At 42.8% G+C, this 21,883-nt stretch overlaps 1 pseudogene; it reads right to left on the reverse strand.

Annotated features, from left to right (window-relative positions):
- The window catches only part of LOC134443257 (interferon-induced very large GTPase 1-like), a 46,793-nt pseudogene extending 36,770 nt beyond the window's left edge, over positions 1-10,023 (reverse strand).
- Positions 10,024-21,883: the final 11,860 nt, after the last annotated feature.

Consider the following 21,883-nt stretch of genomic DNA (forward strand, 5'->3'; position numbering starts at 1 on the left):
TAAAATCAGGCATTGGTAATAGCCTACTTAATGTGAGGACTGCAGAAAAAACTGTCATGTTATACTGCAGTACAATGCAGGTTTCCCAACAATTGATATTTACAAGGCATTACATCAAAACACATTGCGATGAGGCAGTCGCCAAGGCTTCCGAGAAATAAACATTTAGGCTATGTCGGGTATAAATATGAAAGATGATGACACATGTACACATAGGCTACGCCACGTGTATGATTAACTTGCAGCCAATAGGCCTACAGTGAGTCCAATAAGTATTTGATCCCTTGCTGATTTTGTTGGTTTGCCTACTAACAAAGACATGATCAGTCAATAAATGTTATGATAATATGTATTCTAATACGGAGAGACAGAATATCAAAAAGAAAATCCAGAAATTAACTTAAGAGAATATATATTAATTTATTTCCATTTCATCGAGCAAAATAAGTATTTGATCCCCTGCCAACTGATGCATGCATAAAAGACACATTTAATCAGCAGAATCAGTCCATAGTATGAGTGAATCAGTCACACTCCAACCTCACCATCATGGGAAAGACCAAAGAGCGGTCAAATGATATCAGGGACAAGATTTTAGACCTGAAAAAAGATTAAATGGGCTGCAAAGCCACAAGAAAGAGACTGGGTATTAATGACCCAGCTGTTGATGCATCTCTTCCAAAATGTGAGGAATACGAAATGACTATCCATCAGCCTGTCTGGGGTTCTATACAAGATTTGACCTTTTGTAGGGATTTGATAACCATGAGAACAGAAAGAAAGCACCCTAGACCTGTACGGGATGAACTAGGCAATGATATCAAAGCTACTGGGACCAAAATCACTGAGAAAACTACTGGTAGAACTTAATGCCACAGAGGTTTAAAATCCTGTAGTGCACACATGGTACCTCTACCTCAGAAGGAACCTGTGCAGTCCCACCTGAGGTTTGCCAACAGACATCAGGCTGGTTTAGGATATGATAAGGAGGTGCTGTAGTCAGATGAAACCAAAATCAAGCTGTTTGGCATTAACACAATTCAATGTGTTTTGAGAAAGAGTACTGCTGTCTATGATCCCAAGAACACCCTCCTCACCATCATGCATGAAAGTGGTATCATTATGGGAGGGAGAGGGTGTTTGTCTGGCCAAGGCACAGGACAACTTCACATCGTCAACGAATGGATGGAGGGAGACATGTAATGTGCAATCCTGAGTGCAAATGTCCTTCCCTCCACCACTACACTGAAGGGTGGGCCATTTTTGGATCTCCCAACATGACAATAATACACAACATACAGTCAAAGCAACGAAGGAGTGGCTCAATAAGAAGCATAAAGTTGTGAAGTGGCCTAGACAGTCTCCTAATATTAACCCTATAGTAATTCTATGGAGAGAACTGAACCTCCCATTTGCCAAGCTACAGCCACAAACTATTAATGTTTTGGAGATAATCTGCAAAGAAAAATGGGCAAAAATATTTTCTACTATATGCACAAACATTGTCATCAACTAAAAGAAGCCTCTGACCTCAGTGCTAGACAACTAGGGCTTTGCCACAAAGCATTTTATCTTCTTTAGCTAGAGGGGTCAAATACGTATTAGCCTAAATTAAATACAAATAAATTAAAATATATTATTTTAAGTTATTTTCTAGAATTTCTTTTTGATATTCTGTCTCTCCATGTCTTTATTAGTGGGCAAACGGGCAAAATCAGCAAGGGATCAAATACATATTGGACTCACTGTACTTAGTTAGCCTATAAAATCACCTGTTATGTTAATTGATGGACTAATTTTACAGTAGCCTTATTAAAAGAGAAAGACAAGCATTGCGGTGAGGACGTTCCCAACAAATGCGAGAAGACACATCGCAGATCCAGAAATTATTCAATGCTTAATAGCTGCCAAATAGCCTACTTGAAATAATACTGCTGATGGGCATCCAATTTCGTTGTAGCCTAATTCCAGGATAGTTTCATGAGTCCACTTCATTTTAACCAGCTGCCTCAACAATAGGTTCGCGCCTCAAAATTAAAATCCACGTTTAACTGGCTGCATCTCTGCAATATTTCCGACCGCGTACAACACATGTACTTGCGCTGCATGCCTCTCTGTGCCGCCAAAAAGACGCAATGCACCACTTACGGCAACTTCCATGCTTACGGAAACTTCCACAGCGGCCCTGAAATTCGCGTGGAGATCCGCAGTTTTCCACGCCTAGTCTGTTTTAGTACATCTGACTGTGACCGCGGAAAACAACTTAAGTAGCTTTTTTGTCCGTAAGTGAGCTTCGTACATGAGGCCCTTGGTTTACCTGTCCTCATCTCAGTAGCAGCAGGCAGGCTCTTTCCTCCATGTTGGAGCTCAGTGTAGACTGTAACAGTGTAGTCAGTTCCTGGTTTCAGGCCTGTGATGTCTGTGCTGCATGTCTTAGTAGAGATGGACTTTGGTTCAGTCCCTTTACTGTGGTAAGAGACCAGGAAGTTGTGTGGAGTCTTCTGTATCTCAGTAGACACCTGCCAGCTGATTCTAGCAGATGATGCAGTGATGGAGCTCACAGCCAGATTATCTGGGACTGGGATCTCTGAAATAGTGAGACAATCTCAGTTGAATTCTTATTTAACTTTTACTTTTACATGCTCCACGAACAAGAACAGAAGTTGGTATAACTGCCTTTTCTTCACATGCACCAAAAGGTTGGAATGAACTTCGGGCCACATTAAATCTGGAAAATTCTTCCACTCTATGTTTGCTGTCTGCTTTTTAGTTGTCTGTGTACATAGGCTCTTTTGTCTGGTTAGATGTGTTGTAGCTGTGGTTTGCCTTGTCTTGTGTTTTGTTGTAATGTAATCTTTTTAGCTGCCTGTCTTGCCATTTGTCCATCGTTTCCTAATTAAAGAAAGGCTAAATAAAAATGACAAATGTCTAGACTACTGTCAGGAGATATGACTATTTATTAGCTGCATGAAGAGTCGTTCACCTTTGCACTCAGTTTGGTGACAAAACAAACAAATGGACATCTGTAAATTACATTACACACAGAGAGTAAATTACATGAATTTTAATAAACAAGTACTTAAAAATGATTCGTGTGCATTGTATTGGGACACCATGTATCAAAGAGTAAAATAATGGATATGTCTAACTGCATAATCAAACCCACTAGGAAACGTCTAGAAATAGGTTTTGCCTTGAGATAGTCATTAATAAAGGGTGCCGTGACTGAAAAAGGTTACAATACAAAGTCATTGTGGGGGAAAAAAGGCTCTTTCTGGTATACCTGTCGTAAAGTCAGTAGAAGCAGGCTGGCTCTTTCCTCTATTTTGCAGCTCAGTGTAGACTCTAACAGTGTAGTTAGTTCCTGGTGTCAGGCCTGTGATGTCTGTGCTGCAGGACTTGGTAGAGATGGTCTTTGGTTCAGTCCCTTTACTCTGGTAAGAGACCAGGAAGCTGTGTGGAGTCTTCTGCATCTCAGTAGGCACCTGCCAGCTGATTCTAGCAGATGATGCCGTGATGGAGCTCACAGCCACACTCTCTGGGGCTGGAATGTCTGAAATGCCACAATACACCCAATTGATAAGCTTAATTGATTTTGTATTTTCTACCATTTTTTAAATTCAAATTGTTCACTTGTTTAGTACAACGACATGAACTGCAGGTATGCTGCAGTTTTCTATCAGAAATAGTCTCTCTTCTGATGTTCCACTGGATGTGTGTTAGCAAAGTAATCAAGAAAGTGCAGAGAGACAGGAGAATCTCCTTGTGGAGCTGAAGTCATTTTTGTACCTGTCTTCATCTGAGTAGAAGCAGGCTGGCTCTTTCTTCCATGTTGGAGCTCAGTGTACACTGTAACAGTGTAGTCAGTTCCTGGTTTCAGGCCTGTGATGTCTGTGCTGCATGACTCAGTAGAGATGGACTTTGGTTCAGTCCCTTCACTCTGGTAAGAGACCAGGAAGCTGTGTGGAGTCCTCTGCATCTCAGTAGGCACCTGCCAGCTGATTCTAGCAGATGATGCTGTGATGGAGCTCACAGCCAGACTCTCTGGGGCTGGAATCTCTGAAATAGTGAGACAATCTCAGTTGAATTCTTATTTTACTTTTACTTTTAGTACAACGACATGAACTGCAGGTATGCTGCAGTTTTCTATCAGAAATACTCTCTCTTCTGATGTTACATGTTAGCAAAGTAATCAAGAAAGTGCAGAGAGGCAGGAGAATCTCCTTGTGGAGCTTAAGTCATTTTTGTACCTGTCCTCATCTGAATGGAAACAAGCTGGCTCTTTCCTCCATGTTGGAGCTCAGTGTAGACTGTAACACTGTAGTCAGTTCCTGGTGTCAGGCCTGTGATGTCTGTGCTGCATGACTCAGTAGAGATGGACGTTGGTTCAGTCCCTTCACTCTGGTAAGAGACCAGGAAGCTGTGTGGAGTCTTCTGTATCTCAGTAGGCACCTGCCAGCTGATTCTAGCAGATGATGCAGTGATGGAACTCACAGCCACAGTCTTTGGAGCTGGAATCTCTGAAATAGAGGGAGACAATATCAGGTGATTTCTTATTTTAAAGGTCAGCACAATCAGTGTGTTTCTACCATAATTGGTTGGGTATTGTTAAATCTGAGTGGTATATCCTGCTGCATTTTGCAGCTGACCCACAACTGATTGACCATACTGTTGAGGAGGTTTAGAATAAAACTTTAGCCTATTCCTGTTTCAGTTAATTGGGACAGGAATGTAGCATGTTTACTGTTACTTTGCTGATATCTGGAGAGCTCAGATAGGGCTTTCAGGCCGACCAGAACGGAGTCGGTGTCGGTACCCTCATCAGTTACATTCAGCACTAAGGTGCTTACTTGCGAACTGTGTTCATACTGGGCTCCGTACTTTTCACGCACGTGAATCTGTTACCCGGATGAACCTGCTGATGGCCTTGTTGTCGTCACGGTTTGCAGAGAAAAATCAAGTATTTTGCAGTTCGCATTGCGAACCAACTTTCCGGTTCCCTAACGTTAATACCTGTGGCGTGAACACGACGGCCAGTTCACGATTAGGTTCGGGAACGGGCTCCAGCACGGTTCTCAGTCAGCCTGAACACGCTAACAGTGAGAGCCTCTGCTGTTGAAGGCCATTGTGCCAGGGCACAGTGTGCTCATGCCTAACTTTCCAGATAGCAGACACATTTCTAGGCTGTTTGTTATCCATAAGCGATGTGTTTTTATGATTTGTCACTACTGTAGACGTGGGGAAGCCATATTCCTTAACCAACATCATACATGCATACGTGTAACCTGCTGACTTGAGGAAGACGGTATAAAAATCGTTGCCACCATTTTGTCATTTGACGATTTTGCCCGTCATTCGCCAGAGATAGGATACTGCCTAGTTAGTGAGACGCTGTGAGACTTTGTCTCATTTTCTGCATTTTCTTTTTAACCTTTATTTTTCTTCCACTTTTACTTCTTTTATTTTCTTCCTATTCCTTTTGTAATCTAACTTTTTCTATAATAAATTGTATCCTGATCGATCCTTTTAATTACGAAGTCAAGACTTATTTTAGAGTCAGCTAAAACACAACGCAGAGCAGTCATCCTTCAATTTTCATTGGAGAAGAGAATTTTGAAAATGTCCCAAATCTAACAGAAGTGACACCTTGAATTTCAAGTGTACTGAGTTTTTTATGTTTTGCAGCTTGTGCATGGAAGGGCTGTCTGATGTTGAGGGCACATGTCTTTCAGTAGAGTGATGGGACTATTTATTAGCAGCATGACGAGTGCTTCACCTTTTGCACAAAATAGTAGCCTAGAGAATGGTAACATTTATAGTATATGTTAAGTGTCAAAAATGTTCATGATGTTTAGAACTTGCAAATGTCACTCTCGTATAGACATTGTCAAATAAAGTGTCAAAATGTTTATCTCTTTTGAAAGGAAACTGTCTTCACTAGATCAGTAGACACATGTCAGCATGGTTGTTTTTTAAACTTGATGTACTTTTCAAAGTGTAAAAGAACCAACAGATATTATTTGATTGTGTTATTCCCACTTCTTCCGACATCCATCCATTCTGGTCCAGGCACTGTTGACCAGAGGTGATGCTAGCATCTGAAATACTATTAACTCACCTGCTGACAATGCAAATCACACACAGTCCTATTCAAATTTTTGTGCATTTACTTTTGAGGGCTGCGTTCACTTTCAGTGTGTCACCAATTAAATGGTGACAAACAATAAATGGATGTCTATAAATTTGATTACATTTACACTGTAAATTAATGCATTTACTCACATGAAAATTCATGAACACATACAGTACTGTACGTAAAAATGATTTTTAAGTGTGTACACTGGAGCAAACACTAAAGAGATATGTCTTAACTCTGCAACATCTTACCTACTGTGAATTGTCTTGAGATGGGTTTGCTCTGACATGTATTCTTCTGCGTATATAAGCGCACAGTACATTTAATCCCATATTGTAAGTCAGAGATGTAGAGTTGAACAGAGTCTTTGTAAATGGTCCTTGGTGGTCCCTCCTGGCTGGAAATCTGCAGCAGGTAGGACACCTGGTCTATTCCCTCTGGTTTGGTCCACTTCACAGTAACTCCTGATAAGTCTGCTGCTACAGTCAGATTCTCTGGCGCTGGAAGCTCTGTAGGGCAGAAACATAGTATCTGTCATCTGTGTGTCTGTGTGCTTGTGTATGTACCTATGCACCTTCTCACATGAACCCTGGACAATTGGCGCTGTGCGGCAGCCGCCAGAGCTGGAGTCTGAATGTGGGAAAGTGTATGTCTGTATGTGTATTTTGAAAGAGCTTTGTGTATAAATACAGGTTGTATTGTATTGTATTTTGTATACACTACACAGTAAAAAATATTCCTGTGATGTCACAGGGACTTACTGGCTACTAATTGCATTCATTTCACAGTAGTTTACTGTGGCCATCCTCACAGTTTACTGTGATCTTCTCACAGTAGTTTACTGTGGCCACACCACAGTAAGTTACTGTCACCCTACCCACACTACCATGATCCCACCCCTCCATTCATCACCACAAAAGAGGTAGCTACCATGTTATTGTGGCACCTCCCATTCCCCACCATGACTGAGACAACTGTGGCATGGAACCAGTCCATCACACTGCTCTCATGAATTGATAGACCGAACTATCCATAACCACAGAGAAACTCAAGTATCTGCAATATGTGCAATATTATTACCATTTGATAATTGTAGTCTCCTGGATGATAGTACATTAACCAGTGTGCATAGAATATTCTGGTTGAGCATAATTAGACAAACCTGAAATTTCTTAATCAAGTAAGCAACACACCAAAAAGGATACCTGCTACCATAATACTCACTACCAACTAAATAGCTAGCCAGCCAACAAACCAGTCCACCAGCCAACCAAAAGAGTCAGTTGTCAGCTAGCCAGCCAAAGAGCAGGCTAACCAACTAACACTCAGTTAGTCAGCCAACTAACCAACAAACAAGTCAGTTGTATGGCTAGCCAGCTAACAAACCAGCCAACCAAAAGAGTCAGTTAGCCAGCCAACCAGCTGGCCAACAAACAGTCAGTTGGTCGGTCAGTTAGCTCACTAACCAACAAGCCGGACAGAGAGCCAGCGAACCAGTCATTTAGGCAAGCAACTCAAGCACTGCGACAGTCTGAGTTTATATAGAGGTGACCATGTGACCAGAGTAATCAGGCATGTGGCAGCTGCAGGTAGTAATTCAATGAACTTGTAACAGTCCTATGTACTCAAGTGAGGTCAGGTACTAATTGACAGATTGATTGGGCACTACCATTGTTCCTGGTTGATGGTAGGCAATGTCAATCATGTCATGCAGCATTTGACTTTCAATTGTGCAATGGCACTTCACAAGATAGCCTAATTTTTTTACTAGGTGGCAATATTCTGATTTAAAATTGGATGCTGGAGTTTTGGCGTGCACATCCAAGACAAAGGCACAAGAAAGTGTTTGTGTAGCACATTGGTTGCAACTTAATTTATTGGAAGCAGAACCAGCAACATTTCCAATCATAGACCTTCTTCTAATTAGGCCTGACAATTAGTAATTACAATCAATCATGGCCAGGAGCAACCCAAAGTGACATACAGATATGCAACATTGGTTACTGTCCCTTGGGTAATGCCGGGTTAGGAGGGATTAGAACCTGCAACTCTCTGATCTTAAGTCCACCTCCCTAACCATTAGGCCAAGGCAGCCACATAGTGCACCCAATCATGGCCTAGAGCCACGAAACACCTGTTATAACAGCACAGTAGTTAACTGTGATATGATGAAAAGTCTCTCTGGATTTCACAGTAACAAATTATGGCAGAATGTCACAGTATGTTACTGTGAAATGAATGCAATTAGTAGCCAGTAACTCATTGTGAGTTCACAGTATTTTCTACTGAACCCACAGTAAGATATTGTTACACACTTGAAGTGGGCGAAAGTTCAATGGGAAGGCATGTCAGTTGGGTTGAAGGCTGACGCCTTTACACTAGTTAACTGTGATACGAAGAATTCACAGCATGTTACTGTGAAATGAATGCAATTAGTAGCCAGTAACTCCCTGTGAGTTCACAGTAAGATATTGTTACACACTTGAAGTGGGCGAAAGTTCAATGGGAAGGCATGTCAGTTGGGTTGAGGGCTGACGCCTTTACTCAAAGTGATACACAAATATACAATATTGGTTGCTGTCCCTAGGGCAATGTAGGGTTTGGAGGGATTTGAACCTGCAACTCACTGAACTTAAGTCCACCTCCCTAACCATTAGGCCAAGGCTGCCACATAGCACAACCTGGGCCTTCAGACACTTCATGGACATTTACAGCAAACTATTTAGTCATCAACTTCTTGTTTGCTACATGTCTTCCCATGCTTGGTCATCTCCTTTTTTCTCACTTCCTCATGTCAATATGTACAACCTGAGGGGGAGGGGCTTAGGACATACAGGCTTCAGATCGTGTCCCATCATGCAATGCACTTATGGAGAGCCATTTATCTAGAAGGAATATCTTAAGTGTGCTTCAAAATATTACTCCTTGTTATATTCTGTGTTTATTGTAGGGGTTGTACTATTTAAAGTGGTACACAAGAAAAATGACCATATTCCCACCGTCATGAAGATGGTCATGTATATCTCCCAATATATATAAGCTCATTTTCCTGTTAGTTGACAGAGAGTGGGGAAAACATAGTAAACTGATGATGGGTGTATACATGTATTCCACAAGATATTAAGAATGAAATAATTTGCTGAAAATGTCAGTGTGACTGTAATGAAGAGCCCAACCTGTCTATGACTGAAGTTGTGCCCCAATGCACTAATAATTCAATAGATACTCCGCCCACACAGTAGTTTACTGTGATGTTTCCTAGTTTATCACTTTGGCATGCTGGTTATCCTTGAAGAGCACAGTAAAATACTGTGATGTGCAAGTTAGGTGAGAAATGGCAAGTGATACAATGATTTCAAACTAATTTGCTGTGTGCCGTGTGACCATCACAGTAGCATAGTGTACCAGAACATCAGAGTAATTAACTGTGAGATTTCACAGTAAATTACTCTGAAATCCTTGTAAGTTTTTTACTGTGTACAACAGTCAATGTCAGACAGGGAATCCTCCAATGGTCTGTAGCATGTTTTCAGTGATCTTTGATGACAAACAGGATAATTACACTCTACATCTGCCTGTAAGGACTTACCTGTGTGTATGAATCCCTCCACAGGTGTGCTCTGGCGGCCATCTTGGCTGAGGGTGGCCACACTAAAGTGGTACTTCTGTCCTGGAAGAAGACCAGTCACCTCCACTCGACAGCTTGGTGACGTGAAGGTCCGCTGCTCTTTGCCTCGTCTCCGGGTAACGGTGTATCCATGTGGACCAGGAGCGCCCTCAGGTGGAGACCATCGTAACGTCACTGAGTCTGGAGACACTTTGCTGAACTGGAGTTGGCCCGGAGGAGGGAGACCTGAGACCATAGGCAGACCTCCTTTTGAGCCCTTTGCCACCTGCACAGGAAATAGATTACAGATGACTTTAATTAACTTAAATCCTTTTCTAGACATAATAATTGAACCATCAGACTTTATATTCTGTCACCTGCTCAATGGCATCGTGTCCTTTATGTCTGTGGAGTAAACAACGTGAGCAGATGAATGTTTGGTCGGTCGTGCAGAAGAGCTTGAGTTTTTTCTGGTGCTCAGTGCAGAGGGTCTGATGCTCCTTTTGCTGTATGTCCTGCAGCTGGTGTCTCTCCAGCTGTGGGTCAGTGTAGTGAGGAGTGATGCAGGTCCTGCAGTAGGAATCTCCACACGTCACACAGGACTTCACAGCTGGATATGGGCATCCAGACACATCACAGAGGACTGGATTTGCTGTGGAACTGCAAGGAAAGACTCAACATTTATGTTTTAATTTCATATTTCCACAAATATCCAAATGTATTTCTTCTGAATGTGTGCATTTTCTTGTACCTTTGTGCCTTCCTCAGAATAATACCCCACACCACCACCCCTGCAGTCTGAAAAAAAGCGTTTACCTGGCACCTCCCTGTTCCCTACTGAAATTCAGCGGTGTGTCCATTGATACATCACTCCTCACAGACAGCACACTGGACACAGGACTAGAGGTCCTCCTGAGCAGAAAGAGGAGAATCACTGAACGAAGACACCAAATATTCATTTAGGTTTGAAAAGATTAGAAAATAATAATTCTGGTTTGGAATGAATGTGCAGGTGAGTTCTTACCTGGCACCTCCTTCTTCCCTTCTGAAATGAAGCGGTGTGTCCATTGACTTATTACTCTTCATAGAAACCATACTGACCACAGGACTAGAGGGCCTTCTGGTAGACAAAGAGCAGAATTACAGAAATATTAATATGTCTTCTGGACTATACATTTCCATCTATACCATTAATTGCAAACCTCAATTACAAATAAAATACCCTATAAAATATACAAATACACTAATGTATAGTACACAGTAATGTATTCAGGTGATGTATGAGATTAGTTGACCAGCCTACCTCTCCATCATGTGTGTAGCCGCTGTGTGTAGACGGTGCTCTTCCCCAGGTTGCTCGACCCCTTTCCCAGTTATCTGCACCCATATTGCTGGTTGAGGCTCTGCTGCTGCTTTGATGTCTGGAGCACCTGTGTGTCGCTGGACCTCTTCTTCCGGTCCCTCGAACCCTTTCCCAGGTAGCTCGAACCCTTTCCCAGGTATCTGGACCCCTTTCCCAGGTGGCTGGACCCCTTCTCCAGAATGTGGCTCTGCTGCTTCTGTTTCCTGCTCCATGGGGTCTTCTAGAGGTGGGGCCCTCTTCTTCTTCTTCTTCTTCTTCTTCTTCTTCTTCTTCTTCTTCTTTGGATGCTGCAACTCCCCTGCTGCTGCTGCTGCTGCTTGTGTCCAGTCCAGCTCATCAGAGCCCCCTGGTGGCACCCCAGGTTACCTCATCTTCAGGACGCCCCCTCACCACACTCTTCAATGGATGGAAATTAAACATACAGTGGAACATATTAATGATGTTCATGTGTCATTACTTACTCAGATTTTACGATTTGTGACTGGATTTCAAACCAAGGGTCACATGTCTCTGAGATCGAAACACAAAATTGTCATTAAAGGTACACTGTGCAGGAAATGTTCAAAAAAGGTACTGCAACTATACTGCTCATTGAAACTGGGCTGCCTATTGCGAAATTTCATATTAACATGAACATTTACTTAGTAATAAACAAATATTTTCTAGTATGGTCCAAGTACAGTCATTTTTGCAGCTAAAAATGGAATGGAATGGAATGAAAATTCAAAATGGCGGACCATGGAGAAGATCCCCCTTTTCATGTATGAAAAGTGCAATTTTTCCAGTCATAATGAATACTTAGAATTTTGATGGTGGTGGTTAGTGTTCATGAAAAAGGTAACATTAGTGAATGGGCAGCATGAATTCTGGAAATAAACAACAACATCTCACACAATGTCCCTTTTAAAGGGTTTTTTTTTGGGGGGGGGGGGGGGGGGGGGGGGGGGGGGGGGGGGGGGGGGTTGTAGAATGTGCAAGTTGTGGTCTGTTTTCTTGTGGCAAGTCACACTTTATGTGATCTTTAGTGAAATTGTTTTGATTACATTGACACTATGTACTACACACGAGTACTTCTTACTATTTTCTGAAGAAAAAAAAAACAGTCGAAGCCAGCTCACCGCTGTGAAGCGCAAACACCATAGAACCTCATTTGGAAACTGTCTACTTCGATTGTATTTTTTTGAATAGGCCTACCGGAAAATAGTCCCCAAACCAAAATGATCAAGTCAAGCTCTCTGTGTTGGTTTGCACCGTCATTTTCACTTGATGTAAATGTGCAGGACACGGAAAGTAATAAAAAAAAAATATTGAGTAAATTCATTCACACACCAAACTAATAGATGGTCAGCGCTGATAGATGCAGACAATGGCCTGGAAACCATCCACATGTTCAAGTCGGGGAGAGACAGGAAATGAGCGGGGAGAGACAGGGAAGGGTCTGCAAATGATTCGGGCCGGAATTGAACCCGGGTCGCCGACGTAGTAATCCAGTGTCCAACCCCTAGGCCACCGCAGGGCCGGAGCTAACACGTTTCTTGTAGCATAGTAGTTTTTGTAGCTTTTATTAGTACATTATTTATACTTTCCACTGTCATCTCCTTGAAAGGAGACTTTGAATCTCACTGTATTGTGTAGTAACATTAGAGCCTTTTTTATTTGACATGACACAAGTCTGCAAGAATTAGATCACACCACCAACCTCTGTCTTCAGTATGTTACGTAAAACAGTACAAGTCTAGTCTGGTAAACCAGCACCACCCGCTGGGCGCCGACATTTTTAGATGCGTCCCAGCATCTCTATAAGAGGGTCTGTCTGTCCGTCCGTCCGTCCGTCCGTCTGAAACGCATTCCTTCAATGTCCGTCTGAAACGCATTCCTTCAATTGTTCCTACTGTGGCCACAAGGCGGCAGAGTTGCCATTTTGGACCGGAGCGAATGCGTGCAAGCCAGAACGTATTACCAAACAGGCAAGACGGCTGATAGCATTGTGAGACAACTGAGGGCGGAGCGAATGCGTGCAAGCCAGAACGTATTACCAAACAGGCAAGACGGCTGATAGCATTGTGAGACAACTGAGGGGGGCATTCAATTTTCGCCATTGTTTTGCGTTTGGACAATGGGAGGCAACTTTATTTTGGTTCGTCAGAAACTCGCGGAAATGAACGATTTAGAAGTTGGCAGGCAGTTTTTGACACAGATGTTTGTGCTCGGATAGAGAGGCGTTTGCATTGCATAACGCTCCACGGCATGGAACCGTAATTAGTTGACAGGCGACCCGCAGCGCATACAGCTCTTCCTCTAAACGTCGACCTGTAACATTTGGTTATAGCTTTTCTCCTTTCAAAACATTCACATTTTCATTTGTGCGTGGATAGAGGGGCGTTTGCATTGCATAACGCTCCACGACATGGAACTGTAATTAGTTGACAGGCGACCCGCAGCGCAGCTCTTCCTCTAAACGTGGACCTGTAACATTTGGTTAGCTTTTTCTTCATTCATAACATTCAGATTTTCCTCCGCGTTTCTCCAGTCCACAAACTCGGGTTCAGAGGTCTGTGTGTAGCCTACGAGCCTCCCTTTTAATAATCCCAGCGAGTTTACTTCTGCCTTTTCAGTACCCTAGTCAGTTTGCGCTGCGCACTGGAGCATGGTGCTCGAACTACAAGTAGACAGCTGGGCCATTTGACATACTGTACGGTGTGTTTAGCCTACTCGTAGCCTACAGGGAGGTTCTTTCGTTGGCGGGCTCGTACCCCACAGGTGCTTTTCGCTGCGCTCTGATATGGCTTTCAGGCCGACCAGAACGGAGCCGGTGTCGGTGCTCGCACCAGTTACGTTCGGCACTGAAGTGTTTGTCTGCGAACCGCCAGTGTTCATACCGGGCTCTGAACTTTTTCCGCACGTGACTGTGTTACCCGGATGAACCTGCTGACGACCACGCTGTTGCCACTGTTCGCAGAGAAAAACCTAGTATTTTGCGGTTCGCATTGCGAACCAATTTTCTGGTTCGCGAACGCAAACATCTGTGGCGTGAACACGACAGTCGGTTCGCGATTAGGTGCGGGAACGGGCTCCAGCACGGTTCTCAGTCGGCCTGAATGCGCTAAGAGAGAGCACAGGACAGAACGCGTCTTTCGTAATTGCTTTGTAGTCGTGTGAATTTGGTAAACTCTGGCACGGGAGCTCACTGCTTTGTGCCTTGACGGTGAAGCTGGTTTTGAAAAATAAGCGCATAATTCACCTAAAGGGTGAACCCATAAGCGCATGATTCACCCAAACGATTTTATTTATTTATTATTTGTCGATGTTTAAATTCTTTCCCACATGCACATGATGCTGAAATGGCGTGATACTAAAGGTTGATACTAATAAATGTCTGGTCATTTGTAATGTAGCCTACTTCATCTATTTGAAATCATATGGTTCTTTTCCAAATCCAAGAATGATAAGCTTATTATAGCCTAAACTGCAAAAAATAAAGCCATGTCTCGCCATTTTGCTGCCTTCCATATTATTTGGAGTGTCCATGATGACCAATAAACAAAAAGTACATCCTCAGGGGGGCGTTGACAGGTTAGGAGGAGGCCAGGGGGGTGTTTGGGGGGGGGGGGGGAATTGCATTGTTGGAACTGGCATAGAGGGATGCATCTGTTGTCCGCCTGTCGGCCTTGTTCAGCTGCGAGTGGGTCTGGCCTCGGATCTGAGAACGTTTTGAACACTGTGCCCTGAGTCTGGCAAAACCAATTACAACGCAGAGATTTGTTTGGAATCAAAGCGGGCAGGGTTTTGAGGGAGTGACGACAAAGCTCGCAACACCGTTGGGAAAGCACATCAACGGCAAAGGTCGCCGATTGGTCAGAGCGCCGGCACGGTTTGAAAAAACAACTCATCAATCAATTGTTCATCGGGGCCAGACTAAATTACTCCGGTCTCAAATTTAGGCTGGTTTATCAGGCCAATACAAGTCTGCAAGGAACCACAAACCTGTTTGTCTTCATCCTGGACGATAGAGCTGCCGTCTGATACATCAGCTGAGAAGATAATGTCTGGGTCTTCCTCACAAGTTACAGTGCTCAGATCCTGTTGACAATATTAGGCCCATATTACATTGCAGTGTATTTTACATTAGAGTGTGCATTACATTGCATTACATACAAAAAAACGAACCATATTTTATTAAATCGAGTTAAAATTGGCATGTCTACGGTGGGGTTAGCTACACATTAAATGTTGTGGTGTTAATTCAACACTTACAGAGTTCATTTAAGTCCAAATGGACTCAAATGAACTCTCTAAGTGTTAAATGAGCACTGCAGAATTTACTGTGTAGTCTACATAACATTTTATCTCATCAGGGGGAGAGAGAGAGAGAGAGAGAGAGAGATGGTGCCATAAATCGTGAGTAGCCTAAATATTTTGACTCTGGGGTTAGCGAGAATCACACCATGTAAGCTGTAACGCCGCATTATGTAATAACGGTGCAATATGTAATAATGTAACAAATTATTACATAATGCAGTGACAATTGCCGCATTGTGTAATAATTTACGCATTTCGTAATACATTTCTTGAACGCATTTCGTAATAACTTTTTTCTCATCTTGTAATAAATTATTACAAAATGCGAAATTTATTACGGAATGCAGCCGCAACTTTTTTTTTTTGATGGAAATGTAATAACATGGTGCATTATGTAATAATCTATATGGATATGTTTTTTCTGCACTTGGATTCAGTAGGCACAGCACACACATAGTCTCAGTGACATGGTAGTCACTGCCCTCTCTCTCTCTCTCTCATTCTTCTCAGTTCTCAAACTGCTCGAGAGTCGCGAATGATGCGGTTAAAACCGTTAAGAAATAATTTCACAACTTGTTGCGTGCAACGAGTCCAACGAATGTCTCGCACTTTCTGCTACATTACACCAATTTACAGCGACATTAAATAGGCCAGGTCTAAACACTTCACGAGGTGGTGAAAACTTGTCTTGCACTTGAGTGGGTCTGTGGCGTGCGAGAGAGAGAGAGAGAGAGAGAGAGAGAGAGAGAGAGAGAGAGAGAGAGAGAGAGAGAGAGAGAGAGAGAGAGAGAGAGAGAGAGAGAGAGAGAGAGTTTGTGTGTGTGTGTGTGTGTGTGTGTGTGTGTGTGTGTGTGTGTGTGTGTGTGTACGCACGGAGACAAACCTGGCCCATATTGATCTTAAGCCCCATCTTGGCTCTTTGGAAATATTCTTACCATTACAAAGGCTATTTTAATATTTTCCCCCAAACAACATGAATCAAACCCCAGGAAAAGACCAACCATTATAAGTGACTCGTGGGGAGCTGTCCATGCTGGTGGTGCTTAATTTTTCCCGATATTTGCCCGTGGAGTAGTGAGTCTTTCATGTCTGCCTACATGCACGCCAGGGTCTGACCATGGTGCTTTTTGCCCGTGGAGTGAGGAGACTGTCTTCTTGCAAAGCAAGAAGTCATAGCACCCGAGAAAAATGCCACTCTTTGTCCTATTTTCAATTTCAGTCCACTGTTCAGTAGGCCTATTAGGCTGCAATCAAATTCAATAGCCTATGCTCATCCACATGCACGCGAAAAACAATAACCCAAGCGGCGGGACTAATTCGATTAGGCCTATATTCCTTCCAAAAATGTCCGAACGTCACAAAAATCAGTTATTTGCATTGTCCGTAATTATACCAAACAAAAAGGTATCAATAAAAGAAATCAAGTCTTCAGTTTCGATAATCCACGTTACAAATCCTCAACAACAGCAAGCCATTCCTTCTCTGCTATGAGGCAGGCAACGGAACAAGTGCAGACAGTAGGCTAGGCTATATGACCACGTTGATGCTGCACGGCTTGAAAGGATTCTGTCTAAATTAAATATCTTGGATAGCCTATATAGACCTAGGCCTAACTAGATTTGTTGCAATACAGATTCATTTTCTATAGCCAGAAGTGTTCCGTTGGACTGACGAAACCGAACACGATCAAGTTTGCAACTTCTTTCCCTCATGCGCTGTCCGTCAGCACCACCTGTCATTAGACGTCCGATTAGCTTTCATTACGTGCTGAGGGGAAAAAAACTCTCGGCATTAGGCCTATGTGATGTTGCACTGTTGTGAGGGATATCACCAAATAATTTAGATAAAAGTCAGAACATTATTTTGGCAATGAAAGGCACACAGGTGGCTGGAAGCTCAAGCAGTCTTCAGTCTGTTCATTTAAGTATCAGTTCATGTAGAGAGAAGAGTTCATCCAGGCACTCCAAAATAAGGTGTCCAAACGGGAAGTTACATTAAAAAGCCTTTAATGGTACTGGGCTGGGGTTACATTAAAAAGCCAACATGTTTCGACCTCACCAGGTCTTCATCAGGGCTACGTTCACCATTTAAAAGAAAGGCCTCCCTTAAATAGTGACATCACCACATCTGACCCATTACCATAGAGGTAGAAAATAACACTAGAGAGGACCCCGCCCCCCTTTTTACGGCAATCTGTAGCAGCCATTATCTGGAGGTAGATAAGAGAAATGGAAATTAACGGAGAACGAGGCTCACCTCTGTCAAAAATGGCTTAATCATGTGAAAATGTCCATCAACACACTATACAAGGACAATAGTTGAAGTGTGTTGCCAACTTTGTTCATAAAATATATTATTTGATTTTTAAATGTATTTTATCGACTCATATGATTTAAGTAAATATTTAGCCTGGTATTTCAAATCTGGTCTTTGATTAAAGTGTTACTTCATATTTACACAGTTTTAGTCAATTTCTTGACAGGGGTGGGCGTGTTCTCCATTGACTTGCATTGCCTACACTACCTACGGAAGTTGGTAAGCTCCATCTGCCATTTCCCAGTGCTGTCGCAAATTGCTGTGTCCTCTCTAGTGTTATTTTCTACCTCTATGCCCATTACGCACTACACACATTTGCGCACACCAGAGAAAACAAAGATTAAAAAATAGCCTGGGGTAATAAGTGATGCCACAGAAAAAAATGACCAGAAGTACAAATAAGCATCACAAAAAACAAGTAAAATCAATATCCTCATTTAGACCAGGATAGCGCATGGCATCCAGTTGGTGTATGCAAAAAGTCTGCCTCTGATTAAGTATTTTTAGCCTGTCCCCACCCATCGGAAGAGGTTTGATATGCTCGACGCCCTGTATGCGCAGCAGAGAATCATTTTTACCATGGTATATTCATTGAAATGTTTCGCCATGGGATAGTCAAAATTGCCCTGCATCTTCTGTGTCACCACATGACGAGCTCTGGGTTCTTGCGTGAAGAACGAGACAGACATACAATGCTGCGCCGACATTTAGCCGACTCGCCTTTTGATCTCGTGGACAAAATAATAATAATCGCAACAGTAATGCCATTCAATGGCGCACTTCTTGGCTTCACTTCTGGAGGTAAGCACTCTGTGTGCGTTTTGTTTCTGACCAGTTAGCGGAACGAACCCGGGGCGCGTGAAAGCGAATCACAGCAAAACGGGGGAGGGGGGCATTTACTTGCGACAAACCAAGTGCAATAGGCTACGAAATGTGCCCATTTACATCCCTGTCCCCGATCTTTTAAGCTTGCCCGGCATATTTGTCAGTAGCAGAACATGGTAGACTAGACAAAGACAGTCGCGTTTGGAAAGTAGGCCTATCATCGTGTCTTCCTGTCATATTTGCTGCCATAAACAAACACCTGTCCTCGTTAGTAAAATGGGCGACTATCAGTAGCCTAGTCATGCAAGTGCGTAAACAACCACCGTCAAACAAAATAATATTAGGTTGCTGTGTTTACAGCACAATCCCTAAGAGGCATTCATTCAAACACTTACATTGTTGTTGTTGTTTTTTAGCCTACAATTGAGGATTTTGGAACGTCACGTAGCTTTGTGTCATAAAATGGAGTCTGTCGAAATCTACTTTCACTTTCATGTGCACGTCAGTGTACACGTTTCAGTGCGCATGGCGTAGGCCTATTCATTAGCCTAAATTAAACAAGTGCTCCATCCGAGACACTAGGTGCATTCGAGATGTGTCAACGCATGTATGCGCATTTAGACAGCAATGCACCCTGGATGGAAAATGCTGCATGACGGTTAGATTTCCTGTCAAACTTCGAAATTTCGTCGACGTTGCGTTGACGAGGTGACATGTCACATGGTGTAAAACTATCGCGGGATGAATGCGGCTGCAGTCAGATCTTGCAACCTCTGCAGTTGCTTATCCCCTTCAACGCTCGTCGGCGGACTGCCTCCGAGGCCACGCGCCCATGAACTGGTTGGTCAACAACTCATTCACTCACAAGTTTGCGCAGGTCCCCACTTCAGCTCCTCCTCACTGCCTGTCCCCCCACTCCTCACACGTGGTGTGTTAGTAGAGCAAACATCAAAAAATATGTGGGAATGTATAAAGGACATGACAAATCTAAACAACAAGGAGAGAGCACTCAGTGTGGACAATGAAAAGGAGCGTGCAGATGATTTGAATATTTTTTATAAAAGATTTGACACTGGGGGGAACGGGGGCCTGCCAGTAAACGTGGTCTGTGGTGTTGATGATAGAATTGTCATAGACACTCCTTCTGTAATAAAAGCTTTTAAGGCCTTGCACATTAGGAAAGCTAGTGGACCAGACAGGATATCCCCACTAATTTTACACAATTTTGCTTGGGAACTTTCGGCAGCTTGGTGCCCGGTGTTTCAGCTCTCTGTTGATACACACACCATACCCACTGAGTGGAAAAGATCTATAATAATTCCTGTTCCTAAAAAACCCTGCCCAAGAGAAAATAATGATTTTAGACCAGTAGCACTAAAGTCAGTAATAATGAAATCCTTTGAACGTGTAATGTTGAGTAAATTAAGACCACAAGTCCAAAATCTACTTGATCCCTACCAATTCGCATACAAAGATAGGAGAAGTACTGGGGACGCTTTATGCACGACATCCCATCTTATTCTGAAGCACTTGGAAAACAGCAAGGCCTATGCCAGATTGCTTTTTATGGATTTTAGTTCTGCTTTTAATACCATTATACCAACTTTTTTGTTAGACACATTAAAACGAATGGAGGTGAACCCAGCAATGATTAAATGGTATGAGGCCTTCCTTACTAGGAGGACACAGCAAGTAAGGCTTAACTCCACACTATCAGACTCTTTGACTATCAATATTGGAGTCCCACAAGGCTGTGTAAGTTCCCCGTTATTGTTCACTTTGTACACTAACGAATGTAGAAATTACCATCAAAATAATTTTATAATTAAGTTCTCAGACGACACAGCAATTCTGAGCCTTTTAATGCAGGACTCTGATATCTCTGGCTATCAGGAAGAAATAGACAGGGTGGTGAGGTGGTGTGACTCTAATAAACTGGTCTTAAATGCGACTAAAACAAAAGAAATAATCTTTGACCCAAAATCCATAGGAAATCATACTGTGGTGACATTGAATGGGGAGGCGGTGGAACAAGTAGCCACATTCAAATACCTAGGTATTTTATTTGACTCTGACCTAAAATGGGGCCAGCAGGTTGAGTTTTTATGTTCAAGGATCAGTCAGCGTCTTCATTTTTTGAGAAGGCTGAGAGTGTTTGGGATCGACAAAGACATAATGATGGCTTTTTACAGAGCATCAATTGAATCCATTATTAGATATGGCATCACAGTATGGTTTGGGAACTTGTCAGTTACATCAACATGATCTCCAAAAATTCCGTGCTCCTGGACACGGATGTTAAGGACACAAAATCCGTGTCCAGGAGCACGGATTTTGCCAAAATTCCGTGCTCCTGGACACGGAATTGTTTTCCGTGCTCCTGGACACGGAATTGTTTTCCGTGATGGACACACAGAAGTGCTCTCTTTATACTCCCACAGCTCTATGTTTCCACAGTCTTTGACCTCAGTCAAATATTTTTTCTCAAAAAAAACATTTCTAACTGACAGGTTAGGGTTAGGGATTGTTTTGGTCTGGGCACAGCTAGTATTCTTTCATTCATTATATGAATTTGATAGCCTATCAACCAACTGGGAAAGGTATTTCTCAAAAATATGTCTTTAATGACAGGTTAAGGTTAGGGAATGTTTTGGTCAGGGCACAACTTAAATTTCTATAGCATTATTTTGCTTAGGATTAGCATTTGGCATGTATTTTCTAATGACAGAGTTAACACAGTGCTGTGAGTATATGGAAAACAATTCCGTGTCCAGGAGCACGGAAAACAATTCTGTGTCAAGGAGCACAGAATTTTGGCAAAATCCGTGCTCCTGGACACGGATTTTGTGTCCTTAACATCCGTGTCCAGGAGCACAGAATTTTTGGAGATCAGGCTGGTTAAATTGAAGGCCCAACTACAAACCCTCATAAAAAGAGCAGGGAAAATTATGGGCATGCCCCCTCCCACATCACTTCAGGTTTTATTTGATGAATCAGTGATGAGGCAGGGACAGACAATCGCAGAGGACCAGGAGCATATCTTGCATGGTGAATATGAACTGTTACCATCAGGTAGAAGATATAGGCTACCTAATTGCAAGACAAACAGGTTTAAATTTTCAGTGGTTCCTTGGTCTATTAGATTGCTCAATAGTAGGTAGGTGTGTATGTGTGTGTGTGTGTGGGGGCGTGGGGGGGGGGGGGGGGGGGGGGGGGGGGGGTGTTCCACACTGCTAAGGTTGTATACTCAGGATTATTTTTTTTGTGTGTAAATGTTCTAGGTCTATTGAATTGGGGAGTGTGTGTGTGTGTGTGGGGGGGGGGGGGGGGGTGTGGG

This window comes from Engraulis encrasicolus, unplaced genomic scaffold (assembly GCF_034702125.1).
Source record: "Engraulis encrasicolus isolate BLACKSEA-1 unplaced genomic scaffold, IST_EnEncr_1.0 scaffold_29_np1212, whole genome shotgun sequence".
In the NCBI taxonomy this organism is placed as follows: domain Eukaryota; kingdom Metazoa; phylum Chordata; class Actinopteri; order Clupeiformes; family Engraulidae; genus Engraulis; species Engraulis encrasicolus.